Below are 18,648 nucleotides of genomic sequence, written 5' to 3' on the forward strand. Positions count from 1 at the left end.
CCTCGCTTCATATCTAATAGTCCTCTGTGTACGACAGGGTACAATAACAAACGAAAGCTTAATAATGAGCACACAAGTCAAGGCCCATCAACCCTTGTTTTGAGCATATCCCTTGATTGGTTGAACAAATACAGTACAATCAACTCTCAGCTTTAACATTAGCATATTTTCAGCCAAGCTATCAACAGACAAACAGCAAAATAACTATGCCTTTATGTTCATTATTTCCTCATTTCAGGATGCAAAACGTATTTGGACACATTAAGTTTGAATTTAAAAAGTAATTGATTCTGTCAAATTATTATTGTAATATAAGCCTTTCATCCATAAACGATTTTTTGTGGGGTGCATAAATCGGTGACAGATAGATGCCTTGGCTAGCTGGCTCTGTTGTGTCTAACAAGGCTTGTCACGTCAAACTAGTAGAGCTGGAGTAACCTAACCCTCGGTGGCTGGCTGGTGCAGTATCACCTTTCCCTGCATGCTAGCAGAGATTAGGTTAGGTCCATTCCCACCGGGGCTGATAGAGGGGTCAGGGTCAGTGCAAGGGACTGGACTTCTGAACATGAAGCGTATAAATGGATATGATCAGGAACACAAAACAGCAGGATAACGGAGATCTCCCCTTAGAAATGCATTGGAGTTGTATGTTCAAAAAAAGGAAACCCTGAAAAATCACATTCCTGATTGCACTTTTTAAAGGAATTGTAGTGCACTTCTTTGCTGCGTTACACACATACACTATAATTAGGAATGTGTTACTTTGTATCTGACACACACACATACATGTACCCATTTCACCCATTTTACCTGTGAAGTCAAAGGGCAGGGGCAGACAGGAGTGGTGTCCCTGGAGCAGATAGGGGTTCAGTATCTTACTCAATGAAACTTAGACAGGGAGTGGCATATTGGCTGTTACAGGGATATAACCTATGATGGTCTCTCATTTTAATATTGACACCATTATATTTCTGAAAAAAAATGGCTTTAGAATGAGTTTCATGGGCCTGATGGTGATGGAACTTGCTCAGCCCATAAATGAACATTTAAAAATTCAAATCCAGCAAAATTGGAGTCATGGGTTTTTCACATGAGATCAAATATGTTTGGTGAAAGATAGTGGTCGTTAGGGCATGGTATTATCTATGTCGGATGCTAGCTGGGTGTGATTTTTTTTATTTTTTTTTTAAAGGTCTTTCGCTTTCAAAACTTTGGTTTTTGTGGACATACAGCTACCAATCACTTTCAGTGGGATAGTACAAATTGTTTTCTTGCTTTTACCCTGCCTTTTGTGTTCTGATCAGATTCCTGTGGCTTTACTGCAGAGGCAAAGTGTTGAGTTTTGGTCCCTGTGGGGTTTTTGAGCACTCTGAAAGTCAGGATGTACAGTATTGACTGGCAGTATATATAGATCCATCAAGATTACACACTGTTGACTCATGGAAGCTCTCCAAGTTACTCTGCTTATTGATTGTTGTATTTTACCTCCGTGATTGTCCTTGGTAAATGGATTAGTATGTGCCCCAGTCCTTTTTCCTCCCAAAGTTCCCACTTCAGCAATGCTCTCTAGAAGTGCCCTTGCTATCTAGCCGCAATGGTAAACAATGTACAGTTTTCCCATTAGGACCCCATTGATAAGGGTTAAATCAATAAAGCCATACAAAGTATCTCAACTTCCAGGAAATGTAGCATGGAAGCAGGAAAAGATAGACTTTGGACTGTGGTTTGTCCTCGAAGCGCGCCGTGTCAATGGAGGCAAGGTCATGGCAGATCAATAGATGAGTGGGTGCCTGGACCAGTATGTATTCCCCTTCCTGCCCTCTCCCAATCCCTGACTTTCCCTTAAGGCCCCACTAAGTGGGGTTGTGGAAACCAGCAGCTGTTGGGTTTCCCATCAAAGCACCTCAGAGAGTGAAAGTGAGTTACGCAAAGGGAGGCACAGAGGTCTGAAACATCAATATCAAATGATCTGTGGGTCGACTCCCTGCTCCACTTCTCTAAACATTAGTCAGAGCGAGCCTCAGAGGAATAGCCGACACACGACTCAGGTTCATTGTGGACCCACAGGCTTTTTTAACGCCCACAGGTTTTTTAACGCCACAATTTGACGCGCGAAAATATTTGCCATGTTATCAGCAAGGAATCAACTGCAAGTTTTTACAAGTAGGATCTGGTTAAGGATAGATTTTAGGCCAAAACTTGAAAAAGAATCACTTTAACTTAACATTTCATCAGATCCTCATTGGCATTAAAACCTGGAGCAAAGAGCTGTAGGCAAACTTTTAAAAGTATTAGTAGGGGTTAAATTATGCAACAGCACCAGATAGTTGAAAGAATTATTAGCCTCCTTTCCACTGAGGGCCAAACCTGGTGCTTGAACTTGGTTCCAGAGTTCCTGACTCCTTTCCACTGGGTTGGCCTAGGTGAAAACCAGGCTTCCAAATCCTCAGGGCCAAAGTCCTTAACCCTAGTGCTTATACAGGGGCATGGCTGTCTAGAAATTAGCCTAATTATCTTGTCATTCACTTTGTAAGTTTGCATCACATAGCAGTAAAAAACTAATGTTAAACAAACAAACTTACCAGTTGCCTTGTCCAGCGATGACACTTTGTCTTCTGACCTGAATGGTGTTGGCCTCATCGTGCAACCTTCTTCTACCTTTCAAAGCTTACCACAAAGTAACTAAAAGTAATGTTAACATATAGACTGTAAATTTGACAGCAGCATTGCGCGCCATTTCTGTTGACAAGCAGTTGTTTAGTTGTCATGGTTATACGTGGACGAGGTTGTTCAGTGGAAACACATCAAGTTCTTGGGCTTTTGGCCTTCAGTGGAGAGGGGGCTATTAAGAGCTAGAACATTCTTCAACCCGTTGAACAAAAATGTGGCAATGGTCTGCTGGTGACTCTCGTTGGAGTTTAATTAAGTTTGTGTTGTGTCCCCCGTTATTAAATGAACAATTTAGTTTTTCTAAAAATGTCCATTTGTCTTTTGACCTAGATCACAAGAACAGTGACCAGACGTTTGAGTGATTTCTTTGCTTTCTCTTACCATCACCTGCTGGTGGAACAAAGGTCAAGCGGTAAAATGATGTCAGTTTGACTTTCTGAGCCCTCTAGGTCCCATGGCAGTCTCGGTGGATTTAGGTAGCCTATTCAGAACGGTTTGAGAGGAGTGGGTGGCAGTCCCCCCTGAATTCCACCAAGCTGTGACCCCGTCCCCTCCACGCTGCCTGCTATAGTTATCCCAGGCCTGTTTCAACTTAGTTATGGCAGGAATGTGCCATAGCATGAGAAGGGGTCATCAGTCCTCATGGCCTGCCATGGCTCTCCCCAGCCCTTAGTCAAGGCTGCAGAGATATGGACATGCTTTCCCACGAACGCAACCACCCACCCAATGTTGATACATATCATGCAGAGTGCTCAACTTTGCTATTTCCAGCCAAGTTTTGAGGGAATATCTCTTTTATCTTTTTCTCTGAAGCTCCACTTGCTAGTGCAATCAGATTTCTAAACAAATTTATTCTTGAATTCATCAATGCAGGAAAACTTTTTCCTACCTTTCGCACTTAAAATGTGCCTTGGGGTCTTAATCCTTTATTTAATATTATTATTTTACAATTTTTAATTCATGATCTGTGGCTCACACAGAATACTACACATATTGCTCCTCCGAAATGCCACCCAGACTTACCTAATACAATGCATTGCATTTCAGTCACAAGGCAACAGCATCACTTGGTGAATCATTGTGTAAATCAAACCAGCATGACATAAGACTGGTCAAAGGCTTCACAATTCATTTTCCTTGCTAAATGCCTGAAATGCAAAATCTTACAAAGAAGATTGGGAGATTTTATTCATATAGACCATCAGAAAATTATCATTTTTTTCTTTTTTTGCTGTGGATGATGAAAATGTGTAAAGGGTAGGCTCGCTTACTTTGTTAGTACCTGTGACGAACAAACTAGGGCTGCAGCTATCGATTATTTTAGTAATCGAGTATTCTACCAATTATTCCATCGATTAATCGAGTAATCGGATAAGAAATACTTTTGCTTTATTAAAGAGCAATAGTAAATATACAAAAGAGAAAAGCTGTCCGCACGAAGCTGTCCATACGACGCTGTGATTTACTGAAAAAGAGGTGAAATAATAATTATTATTGATATTTATTACTAGGCCTAAATATTATACAAGTTCATAAGACTGGCTAATGTACATTTATTTACTATGTTGAAGGGTTGCCCTACACCTGCTGACCCTACTCACTGCAATCAAACTAAACTGAATATACCTGCTGTATTGGACTGGTGCATTTTAGGCTCCAATTGCTACTTACACCACCTGATATTTTGCTTTCTGGGGTATTTTATGCATCACTGTGAGGGGAGTAGGTGTGTGTGTGTGTGTGTGTGTGTGTGTGTGTGTGTGACTATCATAATAATAACATGAATGAAGCTCAGGCTTTCACAAATTGACTGCAGCATTTTATTTTCTGTGGTTATTTTCTTGAGCAAAACTTAGCTAACTTAGGGACATCATAACTAGCCACCATATTGATTTACGTTCTTAACTAGCCATTACGTATAGCCATAATTAACGTGCATTCTTTACTAGCCTTCATCTCATCCCGTTTTAATAATAAGTGCTGACTCCGCCCACACGGGCCAGTTTGGGCGTACGCCGGTAGCAATTACAAGTGGACCCTATCCTACAGTCCCTGCTCTCAGTGGAGGGAGGGGGGCTACGCTGTGTGGGGGAAGCGCTGTGATCATCAGACCTCTCCGGATTAGACAAGCAAGTAGAGAAAACCGGCATCAGCCGTACCAATTTATTGCCAAATGCTTTGGAATTCAACACATTAACATTGCTTCCCATGGTCAGAAAAAGTCGCCAGATTTGTCGCTAGTCGCTTTTGAGAAATAAAGTCGACAGGGGGGTCTGAAAAGTCGCTAAGTCTAGTGACAAAGTCCCCAAGTTGGCAACACTGGATCCCAAACTTTGGACACTTTCTGTTGTTTTCTCTGGCCTGTCTCTTCTCCTCGCCCCTCGCTATCGTTCTCCAGCGCGTTGTGCAACAGTAATAATCATCTGTGCAAAACACAGTGAGCGTGTATATAGTTATATGGATTAAACGAAGCTTCGATGCAAAGAATTTGCATCAATGATTTTTAGTAATTGAGTTCCTCGAGTTTCTCAAGGAATCGTTTCAGCCCTAGAACAAACACATCTTTTAATCTTGTATATAGGCAATACAGTGAGTTTTTGACATGATTGTATCTTTCACTCTGCCTGGTATTTGGCTTGGTTTTATCAGCTGATCTTAATCCAGTATCTGTCGCTTTACATTCTGTTTGGGCAATTATGAAAGTTGAAGTAGTAATTTGATAAACCACATAATTTTGGGACTTGCTGGGAGATTTAATGGGATGAGTTTGCCATTTGGCCTTGTGCACAAGGAAGTGATTTGGTATTTTCTGTTCAAAAATCACATTCTCTTGGGCTCCATGGCTGTGTTTTGTTTGCAAAACTGGTCAATGTTAATCATCTGAAAGCTAACTGGAGTATTTGATGCACTTAGCACAATAATGATAACAACATGATACTTTGATCCCTGTATGGAAATGTTCTTTTTGCTTGTCCCCCACCAGGGAGGTCAGAGGAACGGAACAGCACCCCTGGAGCTGGTACAGTGTCAGCAGGGGAATTGTTGCTGACACGGGGTGCTTGAACCCGGGCCCTCCCATTTGAAGGCTGGTCTCTCTAACCCTGCCAGCCCAGATTATTTGATTATTTTCCATGAGTATGTGTGGGGTTTTGATGATTTGCCATCATAAGGTATTGTTAGTGTAGCTGCAAAACAACTTGATTGAAATTCACTATGATTTAAGTATCCATCCCAAACACTGTTTTATCCTCTTTTACATGGTCTGCCAACCTCCAGTCAGCACTTAAGGCCATTGTGCAGGGGGAAGTCCCTGACCTTTTAATAAAGCTCTAGTTACTTCACATGGTGCCATGTAATCTGTGTTTCAGATTTGTCGGCCACAGTATAGACTAGTCTGCCCACAGACTTTCAACTTGATCTGCACCAAGCCCTTTTGTCTGGCCACCTATTGTTTCACTGTTTAGTCAACCTTGTCATGCCTGTCTCTTCAAACAGGCTAAAGTTTCAGCTGGTTCAGCCCCGGCCCCCTGTGTGGTTTATGCTTTGAAGATGGAATGAGAAATTGGATTTCACGCTTTGGAGTTGATATTGGAGTGGGAATGGGAGATTTCTAAAAGAAGGGTCAGTGTTCTCCGATTGAGTAAGGCCCTGCGGCTGTCATATCAAATGGCACTGAGCTCTCGCTTCATTTCGTCGGTGCAATCACAGCTCTGTCTATGCAGTCACCTAAATAGTAAACTATCTCAGTCGTCATACATGTGATGTGTTACAGGTTTTTTGTAAAACTGCTTGGTTTGTGTCTGATAGAGTAGTAAGGTGCAGTAAGTAGCTAACAGATTTTTCTTAATTTAGAACTTGCCTGTTAAAAATATTGCTTCACTTTCAATTTTGTAGAAATTGAAGCTTGTATTGTTTGAGCAAGAAGACGATTCTGTGAGGCTTATAATGCCGTTAACATGAGGGAAACTTTGTAACCTGGTAAGCCTACATTTTCACCAAATTGTTTATTAAGCTGAATGATGGTTCACTTGTGAAGCGGCAAACCTGGTTTCTAATTTGCTCAGTGCTTTGGCAAGCTCACAAGTGTTCAAAACTGTTGCCACATATTTCCTGCTGTGCTCAATCTATTGAACCCAAGCTAACAGCTCTCTTACCACCCTTGGGCAAAGACCCCTGCCTCTGATTGCCTTTGGCAAAGTTTAGAAAGTTTGCCAAGGAAAGCGTCTAGAAACTCCAAAGAGCCTGATGGAAAACAGTTATTTGTCATCCTCTGTCTGTTTGCAGTGTACACCTTTCAGTTGTTCAGCTGCTAATGTAAAGTTAATGAACAGACAGATTGGCAGGGGCCTTTGTTACCTCGGTTTATACATACGCACGCACGCACGCACCCACGCGCGCACCCACCACACACACACACACACACGCACACACACAAACTAATATGTGATTGATGTCCCTCGCCATTGGAGATGATGTGCAAGGCCACAAAGGAAGAGATAAAACTTTGCCTGCGAGGGATTTATTGTCCTGGCTATATTAAAGGGATTTTAACTGCCATTAGAATCACATTTTAACTGCCATTAGAACTTAAATACATATTTGGGGCTACCAGTTGTATTGACAGCCCAGGAGCGCTCCAGTTGAATGGGATTACTGAAATTGTCGACACTTGTTTTACTGGAAGCGTGGACAAGTGGATATTATCAAGGGGAGGGAGGTTTTGGGGGCTCTGCAAAGTTAAGAGTGTGATATCATATAAATTATGCTGCTTCCCAGAACGCATTGGTTCTCAGAAAAGGGGGGTGGGGAGGTTGAAATGGAAACTGCTTCCTGCCTCCACAGGCTACAGAGTTATAATTCCTCACAACCGTCACAATCTTATTAAGCCTTTAAAATGTGAAAATATTGGCTCTGTCCAGGTGTCACTCCTGACCGTAGCCGTCCAGAGTGGATGTTGAGGAGAGGTGTCACCGAGCGACACTGGAGCTCTTCTTCTCCATGGGTAACCCTGCTTTGTTCAGACTCCTCTACGCCCAACCAGACCTTGCCCATCCCACCTTCTGTTGCATGTTTTTTCAGCTGTGTTTACATGCCAGCTCTGTGCAAGTTGAAGGGTGGAGTGAATGCCTTCCTCTGTACCAGAGGTCTGACATCTGTCATGACTTGAGATCATTCATTTTTCTTTCTGACCTTTAGCTGAATATCTTTACAGGGTACATTACACTTTTAAGCTTGTGTACACATTGAAAACCCTTTTATGTTTGACCTCAAAGAAGTAATGATGTTCTTCTACTTGATTTTTCAACCGGTGTTTGGTACTTACATACTGCTAAAATTGTCTTATTAATTGTCAATGTAATGTTTAGATTTAAAAAGATTCTTACTTTCATGTCAGATTTTTGAAAAGAACAGTTAAAGGTTGTTTCAAAGAGGTTGTTTCAGAGAGGTTGTTTCAAAGATATATATTTTCAGGGGATATTTAAGCAGTCTCACAAAAAGGTTTGACTTCTGTGGAATGCAAATAAGATTAAATAATTACTCAATTTAATCTTTGCATTTTCATTTTATGGAGCAATTAAGTCATCCCCTGCCAGTCTAATTCTTGGTAGCCAGCTGATAAGGTCTAACTGAGCTAGTAGAGATGGGCATAGGTCAATATTTTGTGGCTCAGTTGCACAGTACTGTATTGCCTCAATAACAAGCCAATTGGGAAACCCTTTGGAAGACCAATGTACTGAGTTGGATAATTTTTTGTTGGAATGTTAAATGATTCTACAAAGACCTGAGTTTGTTGGATACAGAAGGACTGAAACTGTACTGCAGGGTATGCTGTAAATGTTGATATCCCACTTCCCATGCATACATATTTCCTTCATGCCAAGCAGTGCAAGTCGGTCAGTTAGCAGGGAAGAGGAGCGTCCATACCACATGCATTATTGATGAGCATGAAAATGGAGCCTCCAAGCTAATGGGCAATCCTTCATCTGGGGTGCACTGCACATTTGCTACCCTCAATCTATGGGAGTCCACTCCTCGACCCCCACCCCACACTCCCACTCTGGTATTGATCATTAGAGTTCTAATTTGGCCTATTTCATGTAGAATAGAATAAATGTGCAATCTGTATGCATGTAATGCAGTCAAGCAAGGGTCTGCAAATGAGAGAGCTGGGGGGAAAAGGCAATATGCTCTGAGTTTTGATCACCTTAAAGGGACAGTCAGGAAAGGAGTATCAGATATTTGGTCATTTTTTATTTATCCATCTTGCTGAATCAGAGAATATCCCTATAGAAAATTCCATAGATACTGGTTTTCAGGAGACAGAAAGTGAATCCTGGAAGTTGACGGGTTTGAATGAGACAGCTGCCACAATTTTTACCTTAATAAATGCAATGTCTAAATAAGATTGAATGTAACAGTAAGCAAATCAGTTTATTCAGTTTTGCTAGTGCTTTGTAGGTTGTCTTTTGTGCATTTAAAGTAAGTTCTCAGGTTTGCTAAAGACTTGAAATGCTATGGTTGAGCTGCTGCAATCAATCAGTCACTGTTTGTTTTGGACCTTCCTGGATATGAAATTAACCTTGGCAAGTGTTTTTGCAGGGGGTGTAATGTAAAAATAAATTATGCATCAATATGATTGTATTCCATTCCAGTATTCTCAGGGGTTTGCTCAATGTTTACTTTCTGTAGGGATGAATAGTAACAGACTGTTATGGAGCAACAGTGGGCAGCTGGTCTCAGGAAAACACTTCTTTGAAACAGTAATGGATCGTTCTCAATTGGACTTTGAATCTCAGGTCTGCAGGAATTACCATTATTGAAATAATTCACTTTTAGATGTTCATCCAGTGCACTGCAATGCATGGGAGCGTTTTAATACATGGGGGGTTTGTTATTGACCATAGATTTAATAGTACATTATAAGGAAGCTAATGGAACAGAGCGCCTGACTAGCCTGGCTGAAAAAACTGGGAAAATAATATTTTCTATTCTATTCACTGATCATATTTTCACCTTGCCATTCAATTCAAGAAGTCATATTACATTTCTGTGGTCTAAAACAGTTGCTTTTGAAATGAAGACAGACATTTTTGGAAAACATGAGCAACAGTCTGCCAAAGCCAGAAACCAGAGAGAGACTTGAACCTGTAATGTCGTCAGGGGATGTAAAATGTGAAGCTGCTTCACAGAGAAAGAATGAAGAGAGATGATTAAGTTGACTGAGAGTGCCCAGGGGATTTTTGGAGGACAGGAGTACATTCTCTTGCTCAGTACATTGACTGCTGATGATAACCCTACTATAGAATGAAGCTCATCTGGGTATAAAACTCAAACAAGTATTCTGTGGGTCTAAAACGTCACAAACGTGACAAACTTTCTGAACCTGTGCAAACTTACTGCAATATTGTCAGTGCTGTTAACTCGCTTGAAACCTTAGCTTGGAAAACATTGTAGAAAATGTAATCATCTGTAAAATATTGAGCAGTGATACAATAATGACACGATGGTACAGCTTGTATTTGTGCTAAATATATCAAAATTTACAGATGCCAATCAAATATGTAGGATCATACACATATTCTTTTTGTAATAGCAGAAAGATGGCAAATCTTACTCCAAGAAAATGTTTTACTTATGAGCCTATTTGGCATTTTAGGGGGTTTAAACCAAATGAGAAAAGAGTCAGTGAACCTGGATAAAGTTGGGTGAGTTGTCCATACAGCATCATTAATCAGCTTCCCTACCAGCCAATCTAGTGGTAACTATATATTTGCTGAGAAAAGGTTTGGCTATGCAAGCTACTGCCAGAGTCAGCTGGGGCAAGCGAGTATACCGCAATACAAGGTTCAAGGTTTCGTGGTATGAAAACGCAGACTGACCAGTGTTATAAGACAATTTTCACTAGACTTGACTGCCAAAGGGGCATTTTGTAGCCTAAGTATTTTATCGAGTGAGAGAGAGAAAGCAAGGCAGAGGATGAGTGTGTGAGAGACAGACTAGAGGGAGAGTGAAACAGAGAGAGGGAGAGAGAGACAAAGAGAAGGAGGGGTGGGAGCGAGGGAAATTAGGCTACTTGCTTCAGAAACGTGGCTTTGACTGCGTGAGGAGTTTACATTTTACACTAACAAAAATCAAGAAATAAGAACTTCCAATCAGCAAGGGAATTTCCACCGGTGATGGATCCAGACAAACGCCAAATCCCAATCCAGCGGATGTTGCAAAGCTTCCCTCACTGCTGACAACAGACAAAGTACAGTAATGTGTGCTGAGGCATAGGCATATGTTTTACATAACTGTGTAATAGTTTAATCAGAGTAAAAGAAAAACATCTTTATTTCCCAACATGCAAAATGTTGTACAAATTAATAAATGAGGGAACTCAAATTTAGTGCAAAATAAAGGCCTAATGCGCAAGGATCATATTTAGTAATTGCAATAGTCTACGAGCAACTTTTAAACAGATATAGCAACAGCATATATTATTTTGGACTGCAACCCTTCAAATGAAAAGCTACTGCAATGTCATGAGTTTGCTGTTTATTCACTGTTTCAGCAAAGGTAATTGTCAGTGAGTACGAAGAGTATAACTGCAAGTCATGCTGACGGGTCTAAATTAATTGTCATGTCGAAGTGAATAGCTGCAAGCAGAGTAATGCAGTAGATGGAATATAAAATGGATTTTAAACTAGTATAGGTTTGTGACCACAATGATCAGATTTGGTTTGGATTTAAATAGCATCATCCTGTGCAACCTCAAAAAGAGCTTGGACCCAAAGAATCCTTGTGATCCTAGGGATGAGAAATGATCAGTTGAATTGATCTTATATGCTAAATCTGTACGTCTATCTGTAATAAGTATATACATGTAGTTGTTTTCCTCCTATGTCTCAAGGTACTAAGTTTCTGGCAGAGACCATGGTTTGATAGTCTGTACCTTTTCTTTGAAACATTGTATGTCATCTCTTGCCAGAAGGACCACAGAGCCAGATCTGTCTTCAGACGCCAAATGGCCAAAATGAAATTAGATTTTTAGAGAGCTGGCAGAGAGACAGGGGAAAAAGAGGAAACTATTTTAAGGAAGAAAAGTGGGGCACAGTTAAAAATTGACCAGAAATGTAATATCTCATTCAGCGTCCCATCGAGTAGGTAAAATGGAACCTAGTGCAAAATAAAGTGAATACCAGATGAAGTATGCTATCCACTGCAGGTATTTGTTGGCATGCTGATGCATTGCTAAAGACTGCACATAATAGTACGAAAATTTCCCCGCACACCACCGCCACCTGCACAGTCGAGATTAGATCAAGGATAGGAGAACAAGAAGAATCTATCAGGATTAGATGCCATGGAAACTGCTTCAGGATTCAGACTTTAAGCTTTTAGCTAAAGAAAAAGCAACGAGGACAGCAGCTTCACAATATTTGATCTTTTATAAATTCATTCTTATATACTATACCGTAGTTGCTTTACAAGGTCATTGTAAAGTTAACAAAAGCTGAAAAAACAAACATATTAAGCTCAACATAAGGGCTACTGATGTTTATAGAGATAACATAAGGCGTACTTGTTTTTCGCCCTCCAATCCCATTCTCCTAGATTTAGAGATTATGTTTCATACAATTCAATACAAATTTTAGTCCTCTCTCACTTGCACTCTTGGACATCCGTTGTGGTCTGTGGACCGTTAAAGGACCCTCCTGCCCCACTTCCCCACTTCCTCCCCCCGCTGCTGCCCGGACGGTCTAAATGGAACTTGCCAAGAAGTGCATACCTCAGGGATCGAAGGGGAAGCAGATGGTAGATCCCTCACTAATGGAGAATGTAACGAGATTGGAAAAATATCATTGTCAAAGACAGTGGTGCTCTTCTCTCTGGGGATGTCAGGTGTGTGTGTGTGTCTGTGTGTGTGTATGTATGTATGTGTGAGTGTGGGAGGGGTCTTAGTTGGGATCAGTCATACTTATAGAAACTGTAATTGGAGTTTCTAGGAGCAGTGAAGTTGAAGTGTCTGCTCTGGGGAGGAGGGGGTGGACTTCACTAACTCGATATTTTTGCTTAGGTCTAGATAAAATCTGTCTGTTGCTAACTAAAATGGCAGTTCACTTATCACAATTTGTGAAGCTTCAATGCTCATGATGCGTTCATGAGGACATTGTTCAGATGTCAGATAATGAAAAATATGTGACAGGTTCATAGGACCAAAATGTAAAAAGGGCATTGTACCATTTAAGAATGAAGCTAACAAGAGACTGTGAGACTGCAAAAAACCAAAGCAGACTGAAAACAAAGGTCACACTCAAGAACCAGTCTGGATTTCTTGTCATGTCTTCAAGATGTACACAATAGGCGAGGAGGCAAAGATGGCAGAATCACACACATTTGTATTTGACAGAGCTTTGGCCTTTATTCCTACTACCTGTACTATGAGGATTGGATGTGCGGCCTCCTCTGCTTATGTAAGAATCACACACGTTGCCTCAAAGATGAATATGTGGAGATCTCCATCACAGCTGTGAAACCAATACAGTTGTCATATCACAACACTCAAACTCAATCAGAATAGCCAATAATCTTTATGGCACTTCTGGTAGTACTCAGCGATTGGTCTTGTGATCATAGAGGGATACAGCATGGTACGTAGGCTTGTCGAAAAACTTTGAAGGCCATGGTAGCCACAGTGGTTCTGCTATTTTATCAGGAGGCCTGAGTTTAGCTTGTTGCCCTTTAATGATACAAAGAGTACATTAACATGCACACCAATACCCCGATTAATGGGAGTAATTAGCTTAAGGCAGTACTTTGATTGCAGTGTTTACATGGGTCAAAGTAACACTATTTCTTTAATAAACTGGTTTACATGAATTCATTTATTAATTAGTCTACCTGCTTGCCACCCCGCACTGTGCCATGTTTGCCTTGCAAAATACAACATCCGGGCTACTGTGTGTGGTGACTGACATGCACAGTTTGAAAAAGCGAAAAGAAATCTGACTAAGGCGTTTACATGCCCTAATAAATTGAAAGATTGAGCAGAAATCTATGTTTTGACCAGGTTCTGCTTACCCCGATTAAGATTAGAGGCGTTAACGTGACGATTTCTGAGTATTGCCCTAATTGGGTTAAGATTGAGTTGAAGATTGTGCGTGTAAACATATATGTGTCTCATACTCATTGAGTCGGTGCTGACCGCTCAGTCCGATCCGGTCGAATCTTTGTAACTCACCTGGATCTAGAAAACTGGTTGGGGTGGCTGAATTTGCTATAAAACCAGACTTAAAAGCTGTAGTGTACCCCCTGTTTTACAAGTAAAACGCAGGAGCCAGATTCCTTGCCACAGTTGACCAACTGCATGATGTCGGTCTCATGTCAAATGACAAACTGCAGCATTTCAACCTCATCATTACATTTCAAAGGTTAAAATTCAAGGCAGTCCCAGAGCTACATTGTTATGAATCCCAATCCCTGTCAGGTTGCAACGTGATACGGCTCCTAAAGCCTTCATCGCCTGATCCATGGTTCTGGCTGCGTTGTGGCGTCCTGTTGCTGCATGTCTCTCACAAGCTCAGCTGTTGATGGAATGTGAGGCTGGTAGAGTTGAAACATCGCTCGGCAGACCGGCATAGATGTGTGAGCACCAGAGTATGCCACTACAGGCCAGAGTAAAGCAACCAGGCATTTCTGGCAAGGCTTTCACAGGCTTCCTAATGCAGAATTTGCACGCCGTTTATACCTTGATGTTTTGCCAGCAATTTGCAATGCTTACAATATGTATGATCTTATTCCTCATTTTATTTATTTTTCAATAAAGTGCAATCTTATCTTAGGGCCGGTTCACATGCCGCGTCTTTTCCGCGTGCAAATCCATTATTTTCAATGTGGGCGCGCTGCAGACGCGAGAGCGATGTGTGCGCCTTTTTTTCCGACCGCGACCATAGCGCACTGAGATAAAAATATCTCAACTTTTTGGAACGTCAATGTGTCAGTGAACACATTCTGAGGTCTCTTATTTCTGACCGTTAGTCATATTACTCCGCGAAACTGCAACAGAAATGATCAAAAATACTATATTTTTGCATTGCCATTGTTTCAGTTAAATCGCAACGCCTTGAGCTGGTTTATGAACTGCAAAAACGCTGTCTCTGGTTTGACTATCGTGGCTGCAGACAAACACTTCACAAGCCTAACAACATGGAGGATCTTTCCAATATTACTTTTAATTTATTCAGAGTACATGACAATTTTGATACCTGGCCTGAAATTGAACAGTCCCTGGTAAAGAAGAGAAAACAACACGGAGCAAAAGAAGAATTTATTTTTTTTTTCTGGGGCGAAAGCTTGTCAGTTACTTTAAATCATTTTAAATCAATTATTTTGTGTCAAATGGTTAATGCCATTGGTAAGTAGCTGTGTAATAAACGTATAGCCAGCAGGTCATTATTGCAAAATAAGACCTGATGCGAAGCGACTGTGTCATTATCTCGTATTTACAGCACCTGATGATATTCAGTGTTTCACCATTTATTTTCACTTTCAACTTTTATAATGCTGTGAATCGAAGAACTGTTTATCTTACAATATTTTGTAATACATGTAATATAATGTGTAATAGTGATGCATTTCAGTCTTAACTGAATCTGTCATGTGATTGTGCAGTTGAACCTGAACATTTCTCCTTTCATCTTCCCAGGATCCACCGTGGCTTCACCGTCTTCCCAGAGAGGAATATTATTTTAGCGTGGACTGGTGAGTTCCTCATCCTCCTATAATGGCTGTTAGTGCACATTTCAAGTTGCTGAAACTAATGAGGGGACATTCAAAAGAGCAGAAGTTGTTGAATTTTCCTAATAGGATTGTCTTACTTCATGACAGACGCGACGCAAACTCATTAAAACGCCTAGCAGCAACTTCCTCACCAAGCTCCTCTTCAGCAAGCCCTATTATCCAAAACCCCATTTCACTTTCCACACTATTCTTTTAGACTATTTGCAGTGCTTCTCAAATTCATAATCCTGCTTTCATGGTGATCCACAGCTGAGCTTCCAGTGACTTTCCTCATTATATGGCACCCGGTGAATATTAGGAATTCTACTTCAATGAGCTAATTTGGGCCTGAAATCCTATAAATAGAATTGAGCGACATGAGGCTGTAAAATGCAGTGGGGATAGCCTTGGCTTACTGTTCTAATGATTTCATTTCTATGCATTGGGAGCAGCGCTGATGGATTTTGATGTCTCGCTGTGCCTTGTGATGACTCAGTCATCACATCTATAGCCCTCATCATGACGGTCGAGGTGTTCTGCTCGAAGACAGCCATGTGACTTTTTAATGGGTATTTAGAAAGTGACATAATGACACTGACATGCAGGCTCACTGGTTTTCCCCGTACCTGTCATTCCCTCTCCCTCCTATGGATTAAATATACAATAGTATTTGAATGTCAAAGGTAGACTCAGCTTTTTGACATCCTACCCAGAAATCAAGGCAGCAGCAGAGATGTTTCAGAAATCCATGTAATTTGAACAGCACTGTTTTTTTATCATCTACCAACTGTAATTATTCATTATTTCAAGATGTGCAAAGTGATGCTCGTGTCTGTAATCTCACAATCAAATGTCCTTTTTTGCTTCAAACACATATTTGTAATCCAACAAGTAATCACCTATTTTAAAAGTAGCTAAAATGACATTACTGTGTTATCCTTCAGTGCGTAGCAGATTAGTTACCGTTTTTTAGGTCACTCAGCTTACTCTAATTCGGTAATCTATTACTTCCCAGCCCTGCTATGTTTTTAAATGATGTATGCACTATGCCTAGTTAGTTTTCCCTTTTCTCAATAGATAGCCAATAGATAGCATATGTTAAGCAGTCTACCATGGAGATGGGAGAGAGAGGGAGAGAGAATCTACTTTTCCACACTTCCCATTCTTTGTCTTCCTACTTTCTCTCTGTCTCTCTCTCTTTCTCTCTCTCTCTCTCTCACTCTGTCTCTTTCTCTCTCTCATTCTCCCTCTTTCTCTTTCGCAACAGAGGGCCCTTCACAGGTTCTTATCTTATATTTTGTCTAAGGAGGCCCCACTGAAACCTGCTGCAATCAGCCAGGAGCAGGCAGCCAACATGAGGAGGCTGTGCACAGTGCATACCACACTCTGTACTCGACAATCATGGCTCTCTTCTCTCTTTCCTGTCACCGCTCCTCCTTCCTCCGTTCACCTCTCCCTATCTTGGAACTGTTGCCAGTGAGATCTCGATGTCTTTGCTTTGGGTATTCATTTCTCTCTAGAATGTGCCCTCGCCATGCAAGTCGATCCAAAGGGGATATTAAATTCCAATGAATGCAGCACCCAAACTCCTCTTTGAAATGTTTACAGCTGGCGAAGGAACAGAATGCTCAACTAATCTGCTAAAATGAGAAATTCTGGGGATCAAGAGAAGTGGAGAATCTGAGCAAGATCATGGCTTTTATGTCTTCTGATGATGACGGTTATTGTTGTGCGGTGAATGTAGGGAGGAAGCGATGCACAGATCAGGTGTTTGAAATTACATAATCTCTTGAAACCGGTATGCTAATCGCCAGGAAAGAAATTGGATGTAAGTGTCCACGAAATGGCTTATTTGTTAAATCCTCTGCAAAATGTCTAACAGTACTATGATTGCATACCTTTTTATCATGGGCAGGCCAAGTAGGAATGGAGCCCTCAATCCTGCCAATGTTAGTGTTTCTTCACACTGAGTTACTAGTAACTAGAGTTATTTTACTCAATGAGTGATTTTATGCTGGCCCACAAGTTCATTCTTTATTTTGGTGAGTAGGGTCTGACATTCAGGTCACTTTTCCACTAGCCATCTGGGTTAGATGTGGTCACAGATACTTGCCCAAATACTGGAACCACTGACTGTTAGTCTATCAGTACATTTTGATGCTGCCACTTTGACATAATGTGTTCTCATTCAGACAAGTCTAAACTGTAATCAGACATGCCATAAAACAACTGAGTAATGACAGCACTGCTGTTATGACTATGTTTACTCTGATCATTATTAATGAGTTTTAGGCACTGCTGTTTTGCACATCTATCCTCCCTCTATCCTCTAAACAGAGTTAAGACTGCTACTCATGATAGCAACTCTATATTAGCCTATCAATAATGCGTAATAATAAATTAATGCATGTTTTTCCATTCATGACTATTACATTTCACTGAAAAATGCCATATAAGTCAGATGTATGTATGTGTATGATTTATATGACACAGTGATATTATTCATATAATTTATATCTTCTCAAAATGCACATTATCATAACAGTTTTCTTTACAGCTGAGGCAAAATGTGTGGGCGAATTTGTTACATAAGACATCGAATTTACATGCTACATGCTTGATCGTAAAGAGGGAAGCATTTCCTGACAAGCCATTCTGTCATATGATTTCACAGCCGACAAAATATATTTTCTGATCACTGGCCAAGCGGACCACTAAAAATCAATATTTACTGGCCCGGAGCTCTGATAAAACACCATCAGGCCAACGGGCAAGTGGCAATGTCGAGCCCTGGTCAATCAACCATTAAAAGATGTCAGCAGATTGCAGAAAACAAAAAAAAAAACAAAGAATAAAAACAGAAAGATCAGAAATTATTCTCACTGAAGACTGTATCCTTGCATGGTTAGTGTTGCACAGTTGGTGTTGGATTTGTATGCAGAGGCAAGAGCTGGTGCACGGCAAGTCTCGATAATAATAGCCCATTTATAATATTGATGTGTTATGCATAGAATTCATTATGATGCTCTCGCTCACTTATGGCTTTCTCCTCTATGGCTGTTTGCAGGTCTGAACGCATATTTTGCATTCATTCATTCATGACCTAATGTTGACCTTTTACTGACTGTTTCGCCTGGAAAACTGCTGATCAGACTTGTTCCAGCTTATCCATCTTGCAGTATTGTGACATTTAACCATTGTAATATCTCAAAGACT

General features: G+C 40.8%; 1 protein-coding gene across 1 annotated transcript in view; it reads left to right on the forward strand.

The window, feature by feature from the left end:
• Positions 1 to 18,648, forward strand: part of peak1 (pseudopodium-enriched atypical kinase 1) — a 120,165-nt gene that overhangs the window by 22,766 nt on the left and 78,751 nt on the right. The window contains exon 3 of the mRNA XM_078282954.1: positions 15,359 to 15,414. The gene's annotated coding sequence lies outside the window, so the exon portion shown is untranslated. The remainder of the gene's footprint in view (positions 1 to 15,358; positions 15,415 to 18,648) is intronic.

This window comes from Centroberyx gerrardi, chromosome 4 (assembly GCF_048128805.1).
Source record: "Centroberyx gerrardi isolate f3 chromosome 4, fCenGer3.hap1.cur.20231027, whole genome shotgun sequence".
NCBI lineage: Eukaryota > Metazoa > Chordata > Actinopteri > Beryciformes > Berycidae > Centroberyx > Centroberyx gerrardi.